Below are 24,192 nucleotides of genomic sequence, written 5' to 3' on the forward strand. Positions count from 1 at the left end.
TATTATCTGGCATATATTAAATATTAACTCTATGCACTGCACATGAATAACTTGAATTTAATATCTAAGAAATATTGCGAGGCTTTGGACATCATTTTCTTCATTTGCAAAATGAGGACATTGAGAGAGAATTAGAGATAAATCTTGCAGGGACACACTCTTAGGTTTCAATTAGAAACTGATTAGAACTACATGGTCTTGATCTCTTGAAGTTATTGATAATAGGTTTCAAGTTTTCAAACAAATTTCCATGATTATAACTTTTTATAGATAAAATATACAGTTTTTGACCTGATGATCAATGAAATCAAGGGCAGTCATAGGAACAGCCCCAGGAGCATGTGTCTGGCTGCTGTGATGAGAAGTGCTGTCATCATTTGATTGTACTCTAGATTGTACTCTACCTGCCACAAGGAGGTTTTCCCACATCAGCGTGAGCCTTTGCAGATGCAATGAGGATGTGAGTCTCCAGGGCATCATTTATTAGCATTGTATTTTCAACATTTCAAAGAATATCAATCAGGAATCCCTGAAAGCCAAAATGTGTTTTCCTGAAGTAAGCAAGCTGGTACGATAATTTTTAAATTCTCTGCTGTTGTGCAGGAAATTTCTCTGCTTTTCATCATAAAAATATATTTTATACTACAGCTAGCAAAAGTTCCTATCAATCTAAGTTTTAGCATTAGGATTTTTATGGTCTGGTTGCTAGGTAATAAATGCATATTGAAAATCCCATTTGAAGAGAGAAAATGCCTCAATAAAAAAGAATTCTCTTGTGGTTTGGGATGACAGTTTCAACTAATTTTTTTCACATGAAAAAACAGGCATAAGAATTCCTTAGAAAATTATAAAAATTAGCATTTTTCCTGTAAAGATAAGAGTGAGCATCTTTGATTCTCTTTATTCTGGTGAGTTGTCGGGGCTTGACCTACAATATGAGCCTGGTCAATTATTCAGAGCATCAATTTATGCTGAAATTAATAAATGCATTTTAACTCGATAACTAAATATGGGTGGTCAAATGAACACGACTTTTGTAGTAGTGATATTTCTTTTCATAATTTTGCCTACCACCACTGATTGATTTATGCAGAGCTAATGAGAGTGCATGCATTCACTTGGTATTTAACTGTGAAGGCAATTTCTTTACTTAGCTATTCAGTTATTAAGTGATCAATCTGACTTTAATACATACTAATTATATTCTAGAAAAATCATACCTTAAGGACAAATTTAAAAGGAAAGCATCATCTGTTAAGCTTGAGAGGTCATTAGTAAGATGACCTATAAAGAACATGGTTTATAACATCCAATATTTAGTAAGACATGAAGGTCAGAAAAATATTTAGTGAAAAACATAGGTAAGTTCCCAAATTAGTGGGGAGACCTTGGGACAAAATACAGGCCAAGATAAATAACACTAGAGATGTATTGAAAAGTTATATACAGAAACCTACATATTGCTATAGAACTTTCCTTATATATCTATACACTTATAAAATTAATAAGAATGAAGTTACCCTATGGATGGTAATATTTTTTCTAGACCCCTAGTAGAAAAAGCCCAGGGCCAGGAATGGGTTACTCTTTTGGAGCTGTTCACCAGTGCAGTCTCAAAGACCGCCCCCCGCCAACATTATAGCTTATACCCAATGATGTTGCCTACTGTCAAGAAGGTGTCAGTAAAACCCTATTGCTTATGACATATACACACCTTTTAAGCTTGTATTCAGCCAGAACTTTCATCCATATTGGCTTGCTAGCTTTCATAGTGCTGTAAGGTGATGTGTAAGGTACTAGAGAAGAGACATAGCATAGAAAGGCGGCTGAACAGTTGAACTCATAGTGATGTAAAACCCACAGGCAAACCAGACTCAGTTCCTCCATCAAAAGTATGGCAGGATGCAAAAAGATCTGCATAACAATGTTTATAGTTTTACTTGAAATTGTCAAAATTTGAAAATAAGAAAGAAGTTTTTCAGAGATGAATACATCAACTAAGGCACATCTGAAGGCTTCTGTATGACTAAACATACAAATATAACATTTTATCTCCTAAAACCACAAAATAGCTTACTGTCTACAATGCTGACACATATCCTTTCAAATATGTAAATGAAAACATGGACAGAATCTTTCTTACATATGGTTCCCAACACTGTCATGACACATGACTAATACACTAATACACTAATAACTGCCAAGACCAGTGGATTATTAAAAAAGAAAGAAAGAACAAAAGAGAGAAAGAAAGATAAAGAAAGAAAAGGAAAGACAGAAAATAATTCAAATGACCAATTTTTAAAAATCATTTATTATATAACTATTGGGTAACAAGTTGTAACAAATATACCATGTTAATTATAGATTGTAATAACTTGAGAAGTTGAGAAGACAGTGAAATATAGGAGGATAGATTGAAACTTACAATTTGCTCAGTCAATCAATATTCAGATGCCATGTAAAATCTACGTGAGCACTTCAAGATAGATCTATATTCTTGCACTTGGGAGCATGTCTAGTTTGAGAACAAATTGGTTTCAGCATATTAATGTGGATGCTATAGAGATACAAGTAATTCCCCAAATTTAAATTATTTCAGATGATTATCTGTTTCCCAGATAAGGAAATATATTTAATAATGTTGAAATTATCATGTATATAGATATTCAGTATTCATGTACTGGTAAAATTATACACAGATCAAATATATATTATATTTATAATTTAATTTTAATTGATTTTATTGTTTATGGATTTCATGAGTACTGTACTTATTTCTACTCACCTCTCTCCTTCCAACTTCTCATGTGTCTCCACACTACCAACAAAGTCATGAATTATTATTTTTTAATTATAATTTATACACAGACATGCACATGTATATGTGTGTACATGTGCATCTGCACACACACACACACGCGCGCACGCGCGTGTGTGTGTGTGTGTGTGTGTGTGTACACCTCCTGATTCCCAGTAGTGTTCCCATATGCAAATGCATTTTAGGATGACCACTTGGAATTGGACAATTTACCTTTTCAGAGTAGCAATTAGTTGCCTTTAGATCTTTATCTAGTTTTGAGGCCTTTCCAACAAATATATAAATAATCTTTTTAAAAATAAATAAATAAACCAAAACAGTGCACTCAATGTGTGCCATTTCTTCAATCAGATTGCTTCAAACTCTAAATTATTGCTTCTATAACACATCTGGAGGACTCTGGCTGGTCAAGTGTTGCTAACGTTTGCTTTTCAATATCCCAGCCACTTGACATTTATCTTCCTGATACTTTGTGAAGTATTTTACAAGCTTGTGCAACATGTCTCCTTTAAAAAATATTTATTTAAATTCCAGATATTGCTTTCCCTCCAAGTTCCTCCTCCAACAGTGAGTGCCTCATCCCATTCTTCCTCCTTCTTGCCTCCAAGAAGGTGCTACCTAACCAACTAGGCATCACCTTTCCCTGGGGCCTCTAGTCTCTCCAGATCCATGTTCTCCCACTGTGGGTACACCAAACAGTTCTCTGCTATATATATGCCAGGGTCCTGTATGATGCCTGGTTGGTTGCTCAGTCTCTGGGACCACCCAGGTGTCCAGGCTAGTTGAGAGTGCTGGTCTTCTTATGAGGCCACCCTCCTTTCAGCTTCTATAATCCTCCTAATTCAGCCATAGGGGTCTCCAACTTTAGTCTAATATTTGGGTTTAAGTATATGCATCAGTCTCAGTCAACTGCTGTTAGGGTCTCTCAGAAGACAGCTATGCTAGGCTCCTGTCTAAAATCATATCGTAGCATCAGTAACAGTGGAAGCCCTTGGTGCTCTTTCCTTTAGTTTCTGCTCCATCTTGTCCCGATGATTTTTTTAGATAGAAAAAATTCTGGGTCAGAAATTATGACTGTGTGTTGGTAACCCCATCCCTCAACTTGAGGGCCTGTCTATTTACTGGGCACTTCGAGTTTCCTTTCTACATTGTTAGCTAAGGTTATACCCATTGAGTCATGAGAGTCTTTCACCTCCCAGATCTCTGATACTTTCTAGAGGGTCTCCCCATCCCCAAAGGGTGCATATTTCTATTCATTCTCCATGCCTTCTGAACTTCTCTTCTGTCCTCCCTCCATACCTGATACTGCTCCCCCTTCCCCTTCCAATCCCATCTCCCACCCAGGTTCCTCTCTCCCTTTGACTCCAGTGATTATTTTATTCCCCCCTTCTAAATGTGATTGAAGCAACCTCACTTGGACCTTTTGCTTGTTAAACTTCTCAAGGTCTGTGAGTTGTACCCTGGGCATTCTGTACTTTTTGGACAATATCCATTTATCAGTGAATACATAAAAGCATGTCATTTTTGATCTGAGTTTCCTCACTCAGGATGACATTTTCTAGCTCTACCCATTTGCCTGAAAAATTCAAAGTGTTCTTATTTTTAATAGTTTAATAGTATTCCTCTGTATAAATGAATTACATTCTCTGTATCCATTTTTTGGGGGGGGCATTTGGGTTGTTTCTAGCCAATGAATATTACAAATAAGGCTACTATGAAAATAGAAGAATCCATGTCCTTGTGGTAATGTGGAACATCCTTTGGGTATATTAGTCAGAGTTTCTATTCCTGCACAAACATCATGACCAAGAAGCAAGTTGGGGGGTGGGGGAAGAGTTTATTCTGCTTACACTTCCACACAGCTGCTCATCACCAAAAGAAGTCAGGACTGGAACTCAAGCAGGTCAGGATGCAGGAGCTGAAGCAGAGGCTTTGGAGGGATGTTTCTTACTGGCTTGCTTCCCCTGGCTTGCTCAGCCTGCTGTCTTATAGAACCCAAGAATGCCAGCCCAGAGATGGTACCACCCCCTTGATCCCTAATTGAGAAAATGTCCCACAGCTGGATCTCATGAAGACACTTCCCCAAATGAAGCTCCATTTTCTGTGATAACTCCAGCCTGTGTCAAGTTGACACACAAAACCAGCCAGTACACCAGGAGTGGTATATCTGGGTCTTCCGGTAAAACTATTTGAAATTTTCCAAGGAACCACCAGATTAATTTCCAGAATAGTAAGCCTGTTTGCAATCCCACCAGCAATGGTAGAGTGTTCTCTGTTTACATTTTTACTGGCATGTGTTGTCATTTGAGTTTTTGATCTTAGCCATTCTGATTGGTGTAACTTGCCATTCCAGGGTTGTTTCGACTTGAATTTTCCCTAACAACATCTATCCACACACAAAATCTTCAACCTAAAATTTATCTTGCCTCTAATATATGTAAGGATAAATTTGAACCAGAGACTAAGGTAACAGCCAACCAATACATGAAACCCAATATCTGACACTATTAACAATAGTCTGCTTTACATGCAATCAGAAACCTAGCACAACTATCTCCTGAGAGAAAGTTACTTGATGCAGCAACAGATGGAGTGAGGTGCAGAGACCCAGAGTCAAACACCAGGCAGAGCTTGGGAGATTGGTATAAGGTTTGAGAATAGAAATGAGCTAGTTGGTTAGGTCAAGGACAGCCAAAGACCTACAGAGTCAACTAACCTGGTTCCATAGGATATCACATAGACTAGGCCATCAACAAGGGAACAGGCAGGGGCTAGTCTTAGCCCCTTTGTGCATTTGTAGCTGATGTACAGCTTGGTATTCATGTGGATCCCCTAATAAGTGGAGAAGGCTCTGCCCTGATCACTGTTCCCAGCCAGTGGATCCCCTTCCCATATCTGGACTGCCTACTTGGGCCTCAGTGTGGGAAGATGTGCCTAGTCCTGCCAGCACTTGATGTCCCAGGGTAGGGTGGTACACAAGGGGGCTCCTCCTACTCTGATAATAAGGGGAGGGAGCAATGGAGGGAGAAATTCGTAAGGGTGGAACAGGGAGGAGAGAGGAGAGAGGGGATGTGATTGTGATATAAAGTAAATACAATTTTTTTAAAATGAAAAATATATTAATATTAATAACATTGTTAATAAAAATAAATAAGGTAATGCTAATAAAATAATATATAATTTTAATTGATAGTGCACTTAACAGTAGAAAATAAATAGGTCTATATTAGATAAGAGGCATGAATATAAATATTTAGAAATAGCAGTGCAATTCACTCTTGTGTAATAATTAATTCAAAGAAAGATAGCTAATATATTTAATTTGTTGCAACATGTATTCATTTAGAATTTTAAGATTAAAATTTTTTCTCTTTCTTAAATTTTATCTCAACTTCAGTTAGATAGTTCTTGGTGTTGATAAGAGTCACAAGGCAGCAAATGTGTGATATTTGAGTTTGAGCTTAAGTTGATTTAAACAATTTCAAAGCAGGTTATAAGTACTATTTTAAAAACAAAAATAAGAATATTCAGCTAAGAATATATAAATTACAAGGTAAGTTTACGGGACCATAAAGCAGGATGAAAAGTATGTATGACCTTAAAGTGTTTCTCAAGATTTTCTGAAGTTAATAATTACCCTGAAAGCATGATTGCTATAAAATCCCATTATTTTAAATTAATAATTGGAAGAAATAAAGTTCCAGATTTTTGTTTTCAAGATATTTGAGATCTACTTATAAATATGATAAAACAAGCTATAACACTGAGCAGAATCTTGAGGAGTCTACTGCTGTAGAGATGGGTGATATTTCCCCATATTTTTATTGTAATTTGATGGTATTGATCTAGGACTATAGAAACATACATTTATAAAATACAATGTAAATATGAAATTTTGACACTGAGAATGTATGTTGATTTACTGAGAAATGTCTTTTATGATTGAAATTTATTGATTAAATTCTGTGGAACATATTGCAATTATATTTATAAGAAGTAGCATTCAAGATAAGGTTTAAAATTAGTGCTACTGTTTCTTATGTTGAAACTTTTTAAAGGTAAAATAATTAGAAATAATTGGAGAGGAATAATTAGGGGGGTTGCAAAGAATAATTAAACAGATTGTAACAATTAACTTAAACTTAAAAAGTAAAATTAATGTATAGGAAGATAAGTCAGATGGTCAATTACTTGCTTCGCAAATAAGAGCATTGGAATATGATTGATTCCTCCAGTTCCTAAGGGTCTAGGCAGAACAAATAGACCTGGGAAACCATGCTGATCATCCCAGATTGGGCAGGGAGAGGTAGAAGGATGTCTGTTTCTCAATTACTCTTCTCTAGTTGGCAGTGTAGGCCAAAATGAGACCCTGTCTCAAAAAATAAAAATATGTTTACAACATCCAGTGCCATCGTCTAGCCTTCACATGCATGTGCTTTCTCCTATGCACACATATGTGTGCATTCTCAAACATGCACACACACACACACACACACACACACACACACAATTCTAATTCAAGACTACATTTAGCCTGTAATTGATGAGATTTAAGCCCATCTCTTGTGTTGGAGTTTGGGAATAGTAGATCGATCTAAGAGCATATAGTTGTCAAGGTTGAGGCAGTTTTTTTTCCTTTGAGTTAAGCATGATACCACCGAAGGACCCTGCTATACCATTCCTGGACATATACCCAGAGGATTTCTCAGCAGGTAATAAGGACACATCCTCCACTATGTTTATAGCAGCCCTATTTATAATAGCCAGAAGCTGGAAAGAACCAACATATCACTCAATGGAGGAATGGATATAGAAAATGTGGCATATTTACACTATGCAATGCTACTCACCTACTAAAACAATGAATTCATGAAATTCTTAGGCAAGTGGGTGGAACTGGAGAAGGTCATCCTGATTGAGGTGACCCATTCCCAAAAGAACACACATGGTATGCACTCACTCATATTAACCCCGAAGTTCAGAATACCCAAGAAACAATTCACAAGGAGAAGCCACTGGTTCTGGAAAAGTTTAATGCAGCAGTGTAGGGGAATATCAGGACAGGGAAGCTGGAAGGGATTGATTGGGGAACAGAGGGAGGGAAGAGGGCTTATGGGACTTTCGGGGAGGGGAGATCCAGGAAAGGGAAAATCATTTGAAAAATGAATAAAGAACATATGGAATAAAAAATTACTTAATAATATGAGTTTTCCTCTTAGCAAACATCAGTAAACTAGAGTATATATATATATACATATACATATACATATACATATATATATATATATATGTATATATATATATAATTTGTATGGCATCTAATGAAGTAGGACACTTAAGATTTCTAGAGCAGTCACAGTTTGTCTCTATGCACCAGGGCAAAATATCACAAGGCACTTAGTTACAGAAAGATCTGTGTGCATGGTTTTGGAATTTCAATTTTCAAATGGAAGCAATTGCATCTATTTGGTTACAGATTTGGAAAAAAAATCCACACATATATTTCCAAGTGTTGTACATTGGCAAGTATTTTTTTTTTTACTTCAGACCTATAGATCTCTTTCCTTATACTAATTAAAGCATACCAACAGAATTTGATTATGTCTTGCAACATTACAGTTCTTTTTTCCCCTTTGTGTTAAGCAAGGAGAAGAAATTGCTTAGTAACATAAGTGTGCCACTTAGCAAATATCAGTAGACTAGAGTGTCCATTCTGTTCTCAGAATAGGATTCAACTGGTGTATAGATACAGCTATGCCTCTACAGAAGAAAACACCAAGTTTCTAAGGATTACTCCACTAGGGAGTGTAGCACTGGAGACTGACTTGGGCATTGACCAAATCCCTTTATGACCCAAGTACCTTGTGGGAAGCAGCCATATATTTTATAGATTCATAAAACAGTACATTTATTTCATGATGCAGAAAGGCAGGACATTATATCTCACTTTTTAACATGTAAACTTTTTGCTAAATTGAACTTCAAAAATGACCTTATTTTTAAAATATAAATGAAAAGAGGAGCCATTGTACAGTCTTCATTCTGCATTTCTTGTTTTCATAGGAAAAGAAGAAAAGAAAAAGAAAAAGATAGGATAAAGTTACTTGGCCAGGCCACAACACTTTTTAAAATTTTCAAGAAGAAATTTTATATTAGAAAAATGGTACTCATGTGTTTTATGAAAACAGGTTCAGTACTATTTTCATTACTAAACATAAAAATATTTCCTTGTCTTATCTAATAATTAAATACAAACAATTGTGTGATTAAAGCATGTTCAACTGGCAAGTGTCACATCAAATCATTTAACTGAAAATGCATTTGAAAATCTAAAGTCTACTTAACAGTATTGAATTAACTCATTCACACCATTAGTCATTAATAACAGTCTGGGAATGAATCTGTCTTTCATAATTATGCTGAAATTTTACATATATTTTTTAAATAAAATGAGTCCTCAGACCACCAGTAAATAAAATAGCATTGAACAAGTTTGCCAGAAGTGAATGGTATGTATTTAAAAAATGCTTTTCTATACATGAAAATTTGCCTTTGGAAGGTGAACTGAATGTGTGATTAATGTCAAGGAACTGAAGAAAAATGTGTAAGTCACAGGACATGATGAAAATGATTTCAAATGAGCTAATGTTTTCTAAACAACAGCATCTAGCACTTCTGGCAACATTAAATATATAACATGAAAAGCAAATGGAAAGAATTATTTATGGATCTCAATCATGATGCACTGTCACTGTTCTTTAAAAAAAATTATTTTTAACTTTAAAATTTCTAGAACTCCATTTATGAGCATTTTATTTACATCATTTTCACCCTCTTCATCACTTCTTCAGCCAAAATTCATAACTGCCTCCTTAGTCATTAGTCTCTCTCTTCCTCCTTTCTTCTCTCTCTCTCTCTCTCTCTCTCTCTCTCTCTCTCTCTCTCCCCCCCCTTTCCTTCTTCTCTTTCCCTTTCCCACTCTTCTCTGTGCATGAATGTGTGTATGTGTATGATTTCAGTCTAATAATTCATTTTGTGTTTATGATATGTGTACACATTTAAATTTACAGATATATAATCAGTTGGGATTGCATAACCTATCAAGGTGCTTATGCCTGAAGAAGATGTAATATTTCAATTTCAGCAGCACTTGAACATCTAGAAGTAATGTCTTGCGAGATATCCTGTACGCAGATCAACTGGTGTCAGTGTGCAGGTCTTGCTTATATACATAATTATATGTGTAATATATATTTATATTTATGTATTTATATATATTTATGTATTTATATATATATGTATGTATGTATACATATTATGAATACAGTATCTATGATATATATATATGTGTGTATACATACACATATGTGTTTATGTGCATTGCTTTCAAAAGGGATTGATGAAGGTCCTATTGGATCTCAGTTCCCATAAAAATGTTTTAGAAGAGAGCAAAGCTGGCCTGGTTTAACTTCTAACTTCCTGAATGGATAGATGCATTTGATACTAATTCCCTCTCATTGGTGAACCTAACCATCAACCATATGCCAGAGAACCTCTTTTGATAGTGGTTTCCCCTGTAACATCTAAAACTCTGAACAGAATATGTCTCTTTTTTAATGTAAATGCCAATCTAGGTATATGGCTCCTGCAAGTGAAATTTTTCCTTTGGGTATGTTGTCAATGTTTGGTTGCCCATGCACCAGTGGATCTTAGCATCCTAATGGGAAAAAACTAATTGGAGTGGATGAATTATATAGATAAATAAATAAGTAGGTCCTAAAGTTTGAAGCAAACTATGATGGAAACTCCTGGAACAGTTGAAGAGGGAGGTATTTAAGGATGTGATATAATGTATATATGTAGGAACACTTCAAAGAATAAATATAAAACATCAAACAATGTCATCAATTTTGCTATAGTTTTGGAAAAGAGACTTTATTTTTATTTTTTTTTATTATTCGATATAATTTATTTACATTTCAAATGATTTCCCCTTTTCTAGCCCCCCCACTCCCCGAAAGTCCCGCAAGCCCCCTTCTCTTCCCCTGTCCTCCCACCCACCCCTTCCCACTTCCCCGTTCTAGTTTTGCTGAATACTGTTTCACTGAGTCTTTCCAGAACCAGGGGCCACTCCTCCTTTCTTCTTGTACCTCATTTGATGTGTGGATTATGTTTTGGGTATTCCAGTTTTCTAGGTTAATAACCACTTATTAGTGAGTGCATACCATGATTCACCTTTTGAGTCTGGGTTACCTCACTTAGTAAGATATTCTCTAGCTCCATCCATTTGCCTAAGAATTTCATGAATTCATTGTTTCTAATGGCTGAATAGTACTCCATTGTGTAGATATACCACATTTTTTGCATCCACTCTTCTGTTGAGGGATACCTGGGTTCTTTCCAGCATCTGGCAATTACAAATAGGGCTGCTATGAACATAGTAGAACATGTATCCTTATTACATGGTGGGGAGTCTTCTGGGTATATGCCCAGGAGTGGTATAGCAGGATCTTCTGGAAGTAAGGTGCCCAGTTTTTGGAGGAACCGCCAGACTGATTTCCAGAGTGGTTGTACCAGTTTGCAACCCCACCAGCAGTGGAGGAGTGTTCCTCTTTCTCTACACCCTCTCCAACACCTGCTGTCTCCTGAATTTTTAATCTTAGCCATTCTGACTGGTGTAAGATGAAATCTTAGGGTTGTTTTGATTTGCATTTCCCTAATGACTAATGAAGTTGAGCATTTTTTAAGATGCTTCTCCGCCATCCGAAGTTCTTCAGGTGAGAATTTTTTTGTTTAACTCTGTACCCCATTTTTTAATAGGGTTGTTTGGTTTTCTGGAGTCTAACTTCTTGAGTTCTTTATATATATTGGATATTAGCCCTCTATCTGATGTAGGATTGGTGAAGATCTTTTCCCAATTTGTTGGTTGCCGATTTGTCCTATTGATGGTGTCCTTTGCCTTACAGAAACTTTGTAATTTTATGAGGTCCCATTTGTCAATTCTTGCTCTTAGAGCATACGCTATTGGTGTTCTGTTCAGAAACTTTCTCCCTGTACCGATGCCCTCAAGGGTCTTCCCCAGTTTCTTTTCTATTAGCTTCAGAGTGTCTGGCTTTATGTGGAGGTCCTTGATCCATTTGGATTTGAGCTTAGTACAAGGAGACAAGGATGGATCAATTCGCATTCTTCTGCATGCTGACCTCCAGTTGAACCAGCACCATTTGTTGAAAAGGCTATCTTTTTTCCATTGGATGTTTTCAGCCTCTTTGTCGAGGATCAAGTGTCCATAGGTGTGTGGGTTCATTTCTGGATCTTCAATCCTGTTCCATTGATCCTCCTGCCTGTCACTGTACCAATACCATGCAGTTTTTAACACTATTGCTCTGTAGTATTGCTTGAGGTCAGGGATACTGATTCCCCCAGATTTCCTTTTGTTGCTGAGAATAGTTTTAGCTATCCTGGGTTTTTTGTTGTTCCAGATGAATTTGATAATTGCTCTTTCTAACTCTGTGAAGAATTGAGTTGGGATTTTGATGGGTATTGCATTGAATCTGTATAGTGCTTTAGGCAAAATGGCCATTTTAACTATATTGATTCTACCGATCCATGAGCATGGGAGGTTTTCCCATTTTTTGAGGTCTTCTTCCATTTCCTTCTTCAGAGTCTTGAAGTTCTTGTCATACAGATCTTTCACATGTTTGGTAAGAGTCACCCCAAGATACTTTATACTGTTTGTGGCTATTGTGAAGGGGGTCATTTCCCTAATTTCTTTCTCAGCCTGCTTATCCTTTGAGTATAGGAAGGCCACTGATTTGCTTGAGTTGATTTTATAACCTGCCACTTTGCTGAAGTTGTTTATCAGCTGTAGGAGCTCTCTAGTGGAGTTCTTTGGGTCACTTAGGTAGACGATCATGTCGTCTGCAAATAATGATAGTTTGACTTCTTCCTTTCCAATTTGTATCCCTTTGACCTCCTTATGTTGTCGAATTGCCCGAGCTAGTACCTCAAGTACAATATTGAAAAGATAAGGAGAAAGGGGGCAGCCTTGTCTGGTCCCTGATTTCAGTGGGATTGCTTCAAGTTTCTCTCCGTTTAGTTTGATGCTGGCTACCGGTTTGCTGTATATTGCTTTTACTATGTTTAGGTATGGGCCTTGAATTCCTGTTCTCTCCAAGACTTTAAGCATGAAGGGATGCTGAATTTTGTCAAATGCTTTTTCAGCATCCAATGAAATGACCATGTGGTTTTGTTCTTTGAGTTTGTTTATGTAGTGGATTGTATTGATGGATTTCCATATATTGAACCAACCCTGCATTCCCGGGATAAAGCCTACTTGATCATGGTGGATGATCGTTTTGATGTGTTCTTGGATTCGGTTGGCAAGAATTTTATTGAGTATTTTTGCATCGATGTTCATAAGGGAAATTGGTCTGAAGTTCTCTTTCTTTGTTGGATCTTTTTGTGGCTTTGGTATCAGCTTAATTGGCTTCGTAGAAGGAATTGGGTAGTGTTCCTTCTGTTTCTATTTTGTGGAATAATTTGAAGAGTATTGGTGTTAACTCTTCTTTGAAGGTCTGGTAGAATTCTGCACTGAAGCCATCTGGTCCTGTGCTGTTTTGGGTTGGAAGACTTTCTATGACTCCTTCTATTTCTTTAGGCATTATGGGACTGTTTAGATGGTCTAGTTGGTCCTGATTTAATTTTGGTATTTGGTATCTGTCAAGGAAATTGTCCATTTCCTCCAGATTCTCCAGTTGTGTTGAGTACAGGCTCTTGTAGTAGGATCTGATGATTTTTTGGATTTCCTCAGTTTCTGTTGTTATATCTCCCTTTTCATTTCTAAGTTTGTTAATTTGGATACTTTCTCTGTGCCCTTTGGTCAGTCTGGCTAAGGGTTTATCTATCTTGTTGATTTTCTCAAAGAACCAGCTCCTGGTTTTGTTGATTTTTTGTATGGTTCTCTTTGTTTCTACTTGATTGATTTCGGCCCTGAGTTTGATGATTTCCTGCCTTCTACTCCTCCTGGGCGAAATAGCTTCTTTTTGTTCTAGGGCTTTCAGGTGTGTCATTAAGCTGGTAATGTATGCTCTCTCCATTTTCTTTTTGGAGGCACTCAGGGCTATGAGTTTTCCTCTTAGCACTGCTTTCATTGTGTCCCATAGATTTGGGTATGTTGTGTTTTCATTTTCATTGTGTTCTAAAAAGTCTTTAATTTCTTTCTTTATTTCTTCCTTGACCAAGGTATCATTGAGTAGAGTATTGTTCAGTTTCCACGTCTATGTGGGTTTCTGTTGTTTCTGTTGCTATTGAAGACCACTTTTACTCCATAGTGATCAGATAGGAGGCATGGGATTAGTTCTATCTTCTTATATTTGTTGAGGTCTGTCTTGTGATCAATTATATGGTCGATTTTGGAGAAGGTACCATGAGGTGCTGAGAAAAAGATATATTCTTTTGTTTTAGGATAGAATGTTCTATATATATCTGTTAAATCTAATTGGTCCAAAGCTTCAATTAGTTTCATTGTGTCCCTGTTTAGTTTCTGTTTTCCTGATCGGTCCATTGAGGAAAGTGCAGTGTTGAAGTCACCCACAATTATTGTGTTAGGTGCAATGTGTGCTTTTAGTTTTAATAAAGTTTCTTTTACGTAAGAGGGTGCCCTTGCATTTGGGGCATAGATGTTCAGGATTGACAGTTCTTCTTTTTGTATTTTTCCTTTGACCAGCAAGAAGTGTCCCTCAGGGTCTCTTTTGATGACTTTGGGTTGAAAGTCAATTTTATCTGATATTAAAATGGCTACTCCAGCTTGTTTCCTGAGACCATTTGCTTGTAAAATTGTCTTCCAGCCTTTTACTCTAAGTTAGTGTTTGTCTTTGACCCTGAGGTGTGTTTACTGTAAGCAGCAAATGTAGGGTCCTGTTTACGTATCCATTCAGTTAGTCTGTGTCTTTTTATTGGGGCATTAAGTCCATTGATGTTAAGAGATATTAAGGAATAGTGATTGTTACTTCCTATCATTTTTGACGTTATTTTTTAAATTTGAATGCTTAACTTCTTTTGGGTTTGATGAAAGGTTACTATCTTGCTTTTTCCAGGGTGAAGTTTCCCTCCTTGTATTGGTGTTGTCCTCCTATTATCCTTTTTAGGGCCGGATTTGTGGATAGATATTGGGTAAACTTGGTTTTGTCATGAAATATCTTAGTTTCTCCATCTATGGTGATTGAGAGTTTTGCTGGATATAGTAGTTTTGGTTGGCATTTGTGTTCTCTTAGAGTCTGCATGAGATCTGCCCAGGACCTTCTAGCCTTCATAGTCTCAGGTGAAAAGTCTGCTGTGATTCTGATAGGTCTTCCTTTATATGTTACTTGGCCTTTTTCTCTTACTGCTTTTTGTATTCTTTCTTTGTTTAGAACATTTGGTGTTTTGATTATTATGTGACGGGAAGTATTTCTGTTCTGGTCCAGTCTGTTTGGAGTTCTGTAGGCTTCTTGTATATTCATGGGCATCTCTCTCTTTAGGTTAGGGAAGTTTTCTTCCATAATTTTATTGAAGATGTTTGCTGGCCCTTTAAGTTGTAAATCTTCACTCTCATCTATGCCTATAATCCTTAGGTTTGGTCTTCTCATTGTGTCCTGGATTTCCTGGATATTTTGGGTTACAAGCTTTTTGCATTTTGCATTTTCTTTAACTGTTGAGTCCATGGTTTCTATGGAATCTTCAGCATCTGAGATTCTTTCTTCTATCTCTTGTATTCTGTTGTTGATATTTGCATCTCTGTCCCCTGATGTCTTCCCAAGGCTTTCTATCTCCAAAGTTGTCTCCCTTTGAGTTTTCTTAGTTGTTTCTACTTCTGATTTTAGATCCTGGATGGTTTTGCTTAGCTACTTCACTTGCATGTTTGTGTTTTCCTGTAATTCTTTAAGAGATTTTTGTGTTTCGTCTTTCATGACCTCAGCCTGTTGACCAAAGTTCTCCTGTATTTCTTTAAGAGATTTTTGTGTTTCGTCTTTCATGACCTCAGCCTGTTGACCAAAGTTCTCCTGTATTTCTTTAAGTGTTTTTTGCATTTCCTCCTTGTTGGCTTTTGTATTCTCCTGGATTTCTTTCAATGATTTTTGTGTTTCCCTTGCAAGGGCTTCTAACTTTTGATCCATTTTCTCCTGAATTTCTTTATGTATGTCCTTCATGTGTTCCTGTACCAGCATCATGACCAGTGATTTTAAATCCAAATCTTGTTTTACTGGTGTGATGGGGTATCCAGGACATGTTGGTAGAGGAGAATTGGGTTCAGATGTTGCCATATTGCCTTGATTTCTGTTAGTGACGTTCCTGCGTTTGCCTTTTGCCATCTAGTTCTCACTGGTGTTAGTTTATCTTGTCAGTGCTGGACTCACCAGTGCAAGCTGCCCCTTCCCAGTTGGCCTCTGGTGCACAGCTTACCTCCTGCACTGCTTGTAGACAGTGTGCTGCTGCCCAGGCTGTTCCGATCCCAAAGCAGGCACCCGAAGGCTCCCGCTGGGGCCCGCTGGATTCACTGGAGCACACTGACTTCTCCTAGCTGGCCGCCAGGAAGCCCAGCTAGCCACTTGCAGGACTTGGAGATGTAATGCTGCCGCCCAGACTGATCTGGATCCGGAAGCGGAGAGAGTAGAGCTAAGGGCTTCTGCCTGAGGCCTTGCCCCAGATTGTGTCTGTGGACCAGATGGAGCCTGTGTGCACCCCCAGGGAGTGCCGACGGTGTATGCTACTGTGACCTCCCCTGTGTTCCACTCACTCCGCTGGACGGTGTATGCTACTGTGACCTCCCCTGTGTTCCACTCACTCCGCTGGGCAGCCGATCCGCCAACCGGGCTGTCGCACACAAGGTTAGCCTGGCCACCCAGTCCCTGAGTCCAGGCAAAAGCCTGGGAGGCCAAGGTCCGAGCAAAGTTCCCCTAGGGCTATGACTGTTAATTGGGTCTGCCAGGTGACTAGGATGGTGGGCGTGCGCGCCCGCGCTCCCTGAAAGCGCCAGGAGAGTCTGCTTTGCTAACAATCACCTGGTCGGGTTGACTCGCAGATGGCCCACCAAGCCGCCCAGTTCTTGGGGTCAGTCCTGTGCCTTTTGGGGCCTGGACCCCCGCTTTGTTAGCCTTAGGCTATGCCTGTTACAGGTCTGCCTGCCTGAGCTCTCTGTCGTCCTGCAGGCAAAATGGCGGCGGCGCGCTTCCAGGCCTGGGCAAAAAACCTCCTGGCTGGGTTGGCACCCCAATGGCCCCCCGACCCGCCCAGGGCCTGGGTGCAGGCCAACGCCCGTCGGGCTCAGACCACCGCGGTGTTGGCCTCGGATTATGTTTTTGTACCTCAGTCTGTCCGATCCCTGGAGTACGGAACCAAGATGGATGCACCTCTCCTGACTGGTGGGAGGCCGAGTTCTGAAGTGGCCTCTGTGCAGGAAAGGCGCCGCACAACTGCAGCTGCTTGCTGCCCGGCTGGTCAGCGAAGGTCAGTGGTCGTGGGCGCAGGTCCTAACTGGTCCCTGTGACGCCTTGGTTCCACTGCTGATGGCCCTTCAGCTGGAGCAGCCACTGCTGCCGCTGCCGCCGCCGCTGCCGCCCCCCTGGAAAAGAGACTTTAAACTGAAAAAATTAATTTCAGAACAACTTTGGGACTAAAAGCCCAAGATCCAGTTTTCAGATAGTTTCAATTCTGCTAAAATCTTTTAACATTGCACAAGGCCTTTTTATCTCTGTGTTCTTGTTTTGATTTTTGTCACTACATGAGTACAGGAAGAGTTGGAGTGAACTGACATCTCTTTTAATAAAGATACTAATCCTATCAAATCATGACTACATCTTTACAAGCTCATTTAATCATAATTAGCTTCTTGAGACCTCATCTGTAAATGGATGAGTAGACACAAGAACATTATGATTACAACACATAAACATTTAGTTTATTACAACTTTTATTTCTGGACTTAGTACTCAAGGTTTTTCAACTATCAAAAAAATTAAGATATTTATATGTAACTCCCAAAAGGATTATAGACACATATTCATAGAAAATGTGTACATTAGTATTTAGAGAAAGCCACAATATTATTAAAAACCACATGATAGGTCTAGGGTCTATCTACTCAAATGCATATAAAATATGCTATATTCATAAAGTATTAACCACATATTAAAGATATGAATCATTAAGTTATGTTAAATTATATGTCAATTTTGGAACCCTGGATTTAGCTGAATAAACATGCTGCATAAAGCATTTATTGTGAATTTCTATTGATGTTAGATATCCAGAATAAAAACATAATAGGAAGTAGCCTGATTTAGTGGCTGTTGGGCTCGGAAAGAAAGAAAATGAGAGATTTTGAAAGAATTTTGATGTTACAAAGCAGTTATGCATGCATAATTTTAAGAATATGCTAAAATATTAAACTATATGCCATAAAATGCATGCACTCAATTTTAAATTTCTGTTCATAACTGTTTTCATATTTTTGCATTCATTCTGTCAATTTATCTGTTAGGTAAAATATGAATAAATTTTATCTATTGGCTTTTTGTTGTATTTACAAGAAACACAATGGCAATGAGGTCTATCAGAGGTGATAAGCCCAGCTCAGTCCCTCTTGTATCCATTTATACACACACTCAAGCTACTCTGCCTCACATTTCTTCTGTGCTTCTTTAGGATCATGATGTTTAATTGTTCACTAAAATTCTAACATCAGTGGATAGAGAGATGGCTCAGCAGTTAGGAACTCTTCCCGAGGATCTGAGTTTAACTCCCAGCATCTATGTGGAAGCTCACAACCACATGTATATCAAGGTCATGCCTGAATGGCCTTCTTCTGGCCTCCATGTGAATCAGCAATGTATATGGCATAAAAATCTATACACAGGCAAGATACTCATGCATATAAAACTAATGGTTATGTCAAATATAAATATACACATATATACATTCATAGCCCATTCACAGTTCTGTGTATAAGGAAATTCAAACCATTATAATTACCAAATAAAGCTTTTATTCATAATCAATATCTAGTAGTGTATTAGTTTCTTTACTTATTGTTTGATAAAGAACCTGAAGAAAACAACTTGAAGAAAGGTATTATTTTGGCTTGGACTTATAACCTAAATGGGTAGTGTACTATTGCCAGACAGCTTTGGGACAGATGCTTTAAGTAACTGTTCATAGTACATTTATTCTCAGTCTTCTCCTTTTTGTTCTACCTTGTATCATATCCCATGGAATGCTGATGAGTAGACTCAAGGAGAATCTTTTAATCTCAGTGAATCAAATCTAGAAACCACCTAATAGACATATGTTCAGGGTATAGTCTCCAAGATGATTCTATATCATTAAAACAAATTCACTATTACTGTTACAGTGTTCCGTAAAATCATGATACTGTTTGCTTAGACATTTAAAGTTGTCAAATAAACCTTTTTCTTTAGCAATAATGGTAAAATACAAGATTAAAGAGAAAAGTTTCACATTTTGGAGAAGTATATATTCAGATCTACAATATAACCACATGGCCACACAGTTGCCTGCTGTATAATATTTAACTGCTTGTCAAAACACAGATGAACTTCTACCTTAAAAAGAATCTGTGAGAAAAAAATGAGAAAACATAATCAGTAAAACAACTTCACATTGAATTGAGATGTTAAATATTAATCAGTTTTCACCGGCTTGCCATCTGAGTAAGCACACCTGCCTTTATGTGTATGTAATTGCCACATTCACAGAATTCATTAGGTGAACATGTTATTGATGTTCAAGATGAAACTTGTATATGTTCATGAAGCATACCATGATCAAATCCACACTTTCTTCTCCATACCCTCTGTAACTATTCTCATGCCTGTGAGGTCATTGTTTTTATTTTTATATTTGAGATAGAACATGTATTACTTGACATGGTGTGTGTGGTTTATTGTGCTTAACACAGCATCTCCAAATCACATCCACTTTGTTACACGTGGCAAGTTTTCCTTCTTATGGCGCAACATATACTCCTGCAAGTCTGTGTAACATGTTTTCATCCATTCATCCATTGTTGAGTACTCTGTGCCTCAGGTATTACAAATAATCCCACATTAATATTTTCATACAAGTACCATTTCATATGATGGCTTCATTTCCTATGGATGAATACCAAGAGTAGGATATCTATATAATATGGTAGAGCTAACTCAATTTTTGATGATCTACTATACCATTCTACATAATCATCATGAGCATATACCTTCCAGCCTCAAGCCTCATCAGAGTTTTGATTTGTATTTCTTTAATTGCTGAGGATACAGAAGATATTATTAAAGAGCTATTGGTTATTTCCCTTTAAAGTTCTTTTGTATTCAGATCATTTGAACAAATTGAAGTTCTTTATATATTTCAAGTATGTTTTATTCTAGGAGTTTCTAAGTTTTTCCATCTTACCTTTTGGTTTCTGATACATACTGACAACTTTAAAGTCATCATTCCTCTATATGTGTAAATGAAACATCATGAGTGGTTGTAAAAGCTGTCCTTTCTCCACTGTGCACTCCTGGAAAGTTTCTCAAAAATCATTAACCATTGATATGCAGGTTGACTTCTGGAATTTTTATTTTGTTCCACTGGCTTGAAGAATCTCTGTGCTCCATAATCTAGCTGATTTCCTAATTTCAATAGCTCCTCATTTTGATGTGGAGGTAAATATTTCTGATCCTACCCCATGCATTAATGTTGACTGGGTTGGCCTTTGGCAGGAAACTACAGCACCTATGAGCTCATGATTGTATATATCCTGTCATTCTCAAAACAATGCTTTGTCTTGAATCTACCCTGGCCCAGAGATCCTTAGGAAAATTTTATATTTTTCCTGTTTGTGATTGAGGACTCCACTGACAATTATTCTTTGTGCTTTATCAGTTATATGTTTCTATATTTATCACCATCCACTGCACAAAGAAACTTCTCTGATGAGGTCTGAGAGTTCTGGTAGTCTGTGTACAGAGATATAAATTTAGAGAATAGTTCAATATTGTGTTCAGATATTGAAATCATAACAGTTGGTCACTTCTTGGTCTGTTAGCATCTTAGCCATAGGTTCTTAAACAGATTTTTAAATAGTACACATGTATTACTTCCTGCATATTAGACTTTAAATCCAATCAGAAAGTGGCTGGTCACTTCCATGGACGTTTCTTGTCCAACCATGTTTATTATTGTCTACAGCATAAACACCTGGATAACACTGTTCATGCTCTACCCCATAGATTTACACCTTCATATACAATGCATGTTAACAGTATTGAGAAGCATGCCTGGTAAATAACAAATTGATTTATCCATCTATGTCCAATGAAAAAAGTTTGTGGGATATTATAATTAACTGCATTTTTCTCATAGTATATTTTTGGAATATTTTGGTTTATACTAATAATATCATCCACCAAAATATTTTTATTTATAATCTTCCTATTTGTGATCATTTATTTCTTTCTCTTGATAGTTGTTCTGAGTAAATGATCCAAATCATATTGCACATGAATCTAGACAATCCTTGCTTTCATTCTTGTCTTTGCAATTATTTTCTGTTTTACTATCTTAATTATGAAGTTGACTGTAAACTTTTGTCATTGACAGACTTTACTAAATGATATACCTATTCTTTTAGTTTTTATCATGAATGCATGTCTAATTTTATTGCTGTTATCTATAGAGATGAACATTTTATAAAAAATTTATTAATATGGTATATTATATTTATTTATTTGCATATACGGAACTGTCTCTACATCTCTAGAATGGAACTATATGTTTGAGCCAGGCTTGCAGTAAGTTACTAAAGTTGGATTTGATATCAACCCATAGTGTTAAACTTTATAATTTCATGCTTCAAACTCTGTAGCTGAGCTTCAGTTGAGCATCAATAGACTAAACTGCTGTTCTGTGCGGAAGACTCTTACTGCTATAAAATTGATTTTAATGTTGATTTTTATGTTTCTCATAGGCTACATTTCATTTTTTTTTATTTTCCTTTAAGATTTGTGTAAATTTACCTGTAAACTAATTTAAGGATCCATATCCCAAGGTATTGTTTACATGGCATTGCCTAACTTCATAGTTTCTTGTTTTTAATTTTTTTAGTTTTATTGTATTTTCATCAGAAAAATATACAGGTATTAATTTTCTTTTCTTTAATTTGTTAGGAACTAGAGCCTAATATGTAGTATCCTTAGGAGAAACTCATTCAAACCAAGTGTATTTTTCAGTGTCGAATGGAATTCTTTGAGCTTCCATTCACTCCCATTATCTATAATGCATTTGATCACTGATGTTACTACTTCGGTAATCATTTATTGGAGGAATATTTATATTAATAAAAGTAGGATCTGAAACTCCTTAAATTATCTGGTCTTGTTGAATCTATCCCAGAATTACTATATAGCTTTTTTCTTAATCTTTTCTTAGAGGTTTGTCTTAAAGATTATATTTTCATATAAAATATATCTGTTACCACTGCTTTATGTTTTCTGTTTACATGAAATAAAATTTTCCAATTCTTTTATTTTCTTTCTATTTTCTTTTCTTTTTCCTTTGATTCATTTAGTTATTCACTTTGTATCCCATTCACAGCTGCCACATTTTTTCAGTTCTCTTTCATATATCCCCTCCCTCCAGCAACCCTCCACTTCATCTCTGAGAACTGGGAGGGCACCCCTCTGTCCCAATCTACCCTGGTACTTCAAGTCACTGCAGGACTAGGCCCATCCTCTACCCCTGAAGTCAGACAAGATAGCCCAGTTAGGGGAACAAGATCTATAGGCAGGGAACAGAATCAGGGTTAGCATCTGCTTTAGTTGTTGGAGGAACCACATGAAGACCAAGTTGCACATCAGCTAGATATGTACAGGGATAGGGTAGGGGTTAGGTTCATCTTTTTTTGGTCTTTGGTTGCTGGTTCAGTCTCTGGGAGTCCCCAAGGGTCCAAGTTAGTTGACTCTGTTAGTCTTTCTATGAAGTCTCTATCCTCTCCTGTTCCTCAATCCTTCCCTCAAGTCTTCTCCCAAGCCTTCCAGAACTTAGTCTAATGTTTGTCTCTGGGTCTCTGCATCTGTTTCTGCCAACTGCTGTGTGGAACCTCTCAGAAGGCAGTTATTCTAGGCTCTTGTCTATGATTCTAGAATGACAGATACAAAAATAGCCTAAGGGTCTAAGGTAGTTGAAGAAGAAAGGCAGGTCGGCAGTGTGGTCCTATTGATCCATTGCAAACAGCTCCTCATATTCCCCACCCCTACCAAACTGGCAGGGGTTGCTACTATATTATTTATGTCTGTCTCACACAGGCTCCTGTGTATTGAAGCCATCAGTGACAAATATAGTTGTCAACAATGTCTTTACACTTTGTATCATTGTTACAAGGCTTTCTTTGGCCAACAAAGAGGATCCAATTTTCACAGTATATCCCTGTGAATTCACTACCTCTGCAGTCACAGTATTAGGTGTTTCCTCCATCTACACATAGACTTCTACAGAGACATGGCTGATGGCAAACTCATCAAAATTAACTTTACAGAGGTCCCCAAGGAAGTGAGGTACACAGTTATAAAAGTAAGCCCCAAGAGGATCCTGAAATGTGGCACCGTGTAGAAATGGCTGGAATCCACATTCATCAATTACCAACTCACAGTTCTTACCACAATACTCATGAGGAGAGACACATGTTTCTTTGTTTCTCATCTTCATTTATGCAGGGATCTGAAATACTTTCCTATACGTCCAAGTCACAATGTCTGCCTTGGTATCCAGACACACAGAAGTAGGGGTATCCAGATACACAGAAGTAGGGGTATCCAGACACACAGAAGTAGGGGTATCCAGGCACATAGAAGTAAGGGTATCCATTGATTCCATCCTGGCACACAGCCACACTGTGATCTGTCTCACAGAACCTTCCAGTGTATCCAAAAGGGCAGGTACAAGTGGGGTACTTAGGGTCATTATGGCAGGTTCCTCCATGTTGGCAGGTATTTCCTGCATCAGTGGAACAGTTTCACAGTTAAGTCCACTGTACCCAGGCAGACATTGGCACAGGAAATCTGTTTCTCCAGCACTTATTTGTCTAAGTGGTAATTCCTTGGCAGAGACTGGAGAAGCAAGGGTTTTTTGTTTGTTTGCTTTGTTTTGGTTTTATTGTTATTGTTTTTGTTTTAGATTTTCACACTCTGTCCAAATTATTCGCTAGATCTAAGCAACATTTGCAGCATTTATTTGTTGTTTTGTGGAAATCCCTGTACATAGATTTGGTTTTGCAAGTATCTGATAGGCACCTCATATTGTTTTTATTACAAAATGAATCCTGGGAACTCAGCCAATGG

Source organism: Apodemus sylvaticus, chromosome 2 (genome assembly GCF_947179515.1).
Source record: "Apodemus sylvaticus chromosome 2, mApoSyl1.1, whole genome shotgun sequence".
Lineage (NCBI taxonomy): Eukaryota > Metazoa > Chordata > Mammalia > Rodentia > Muridae > Apodemus > Apodemus sylvaticus.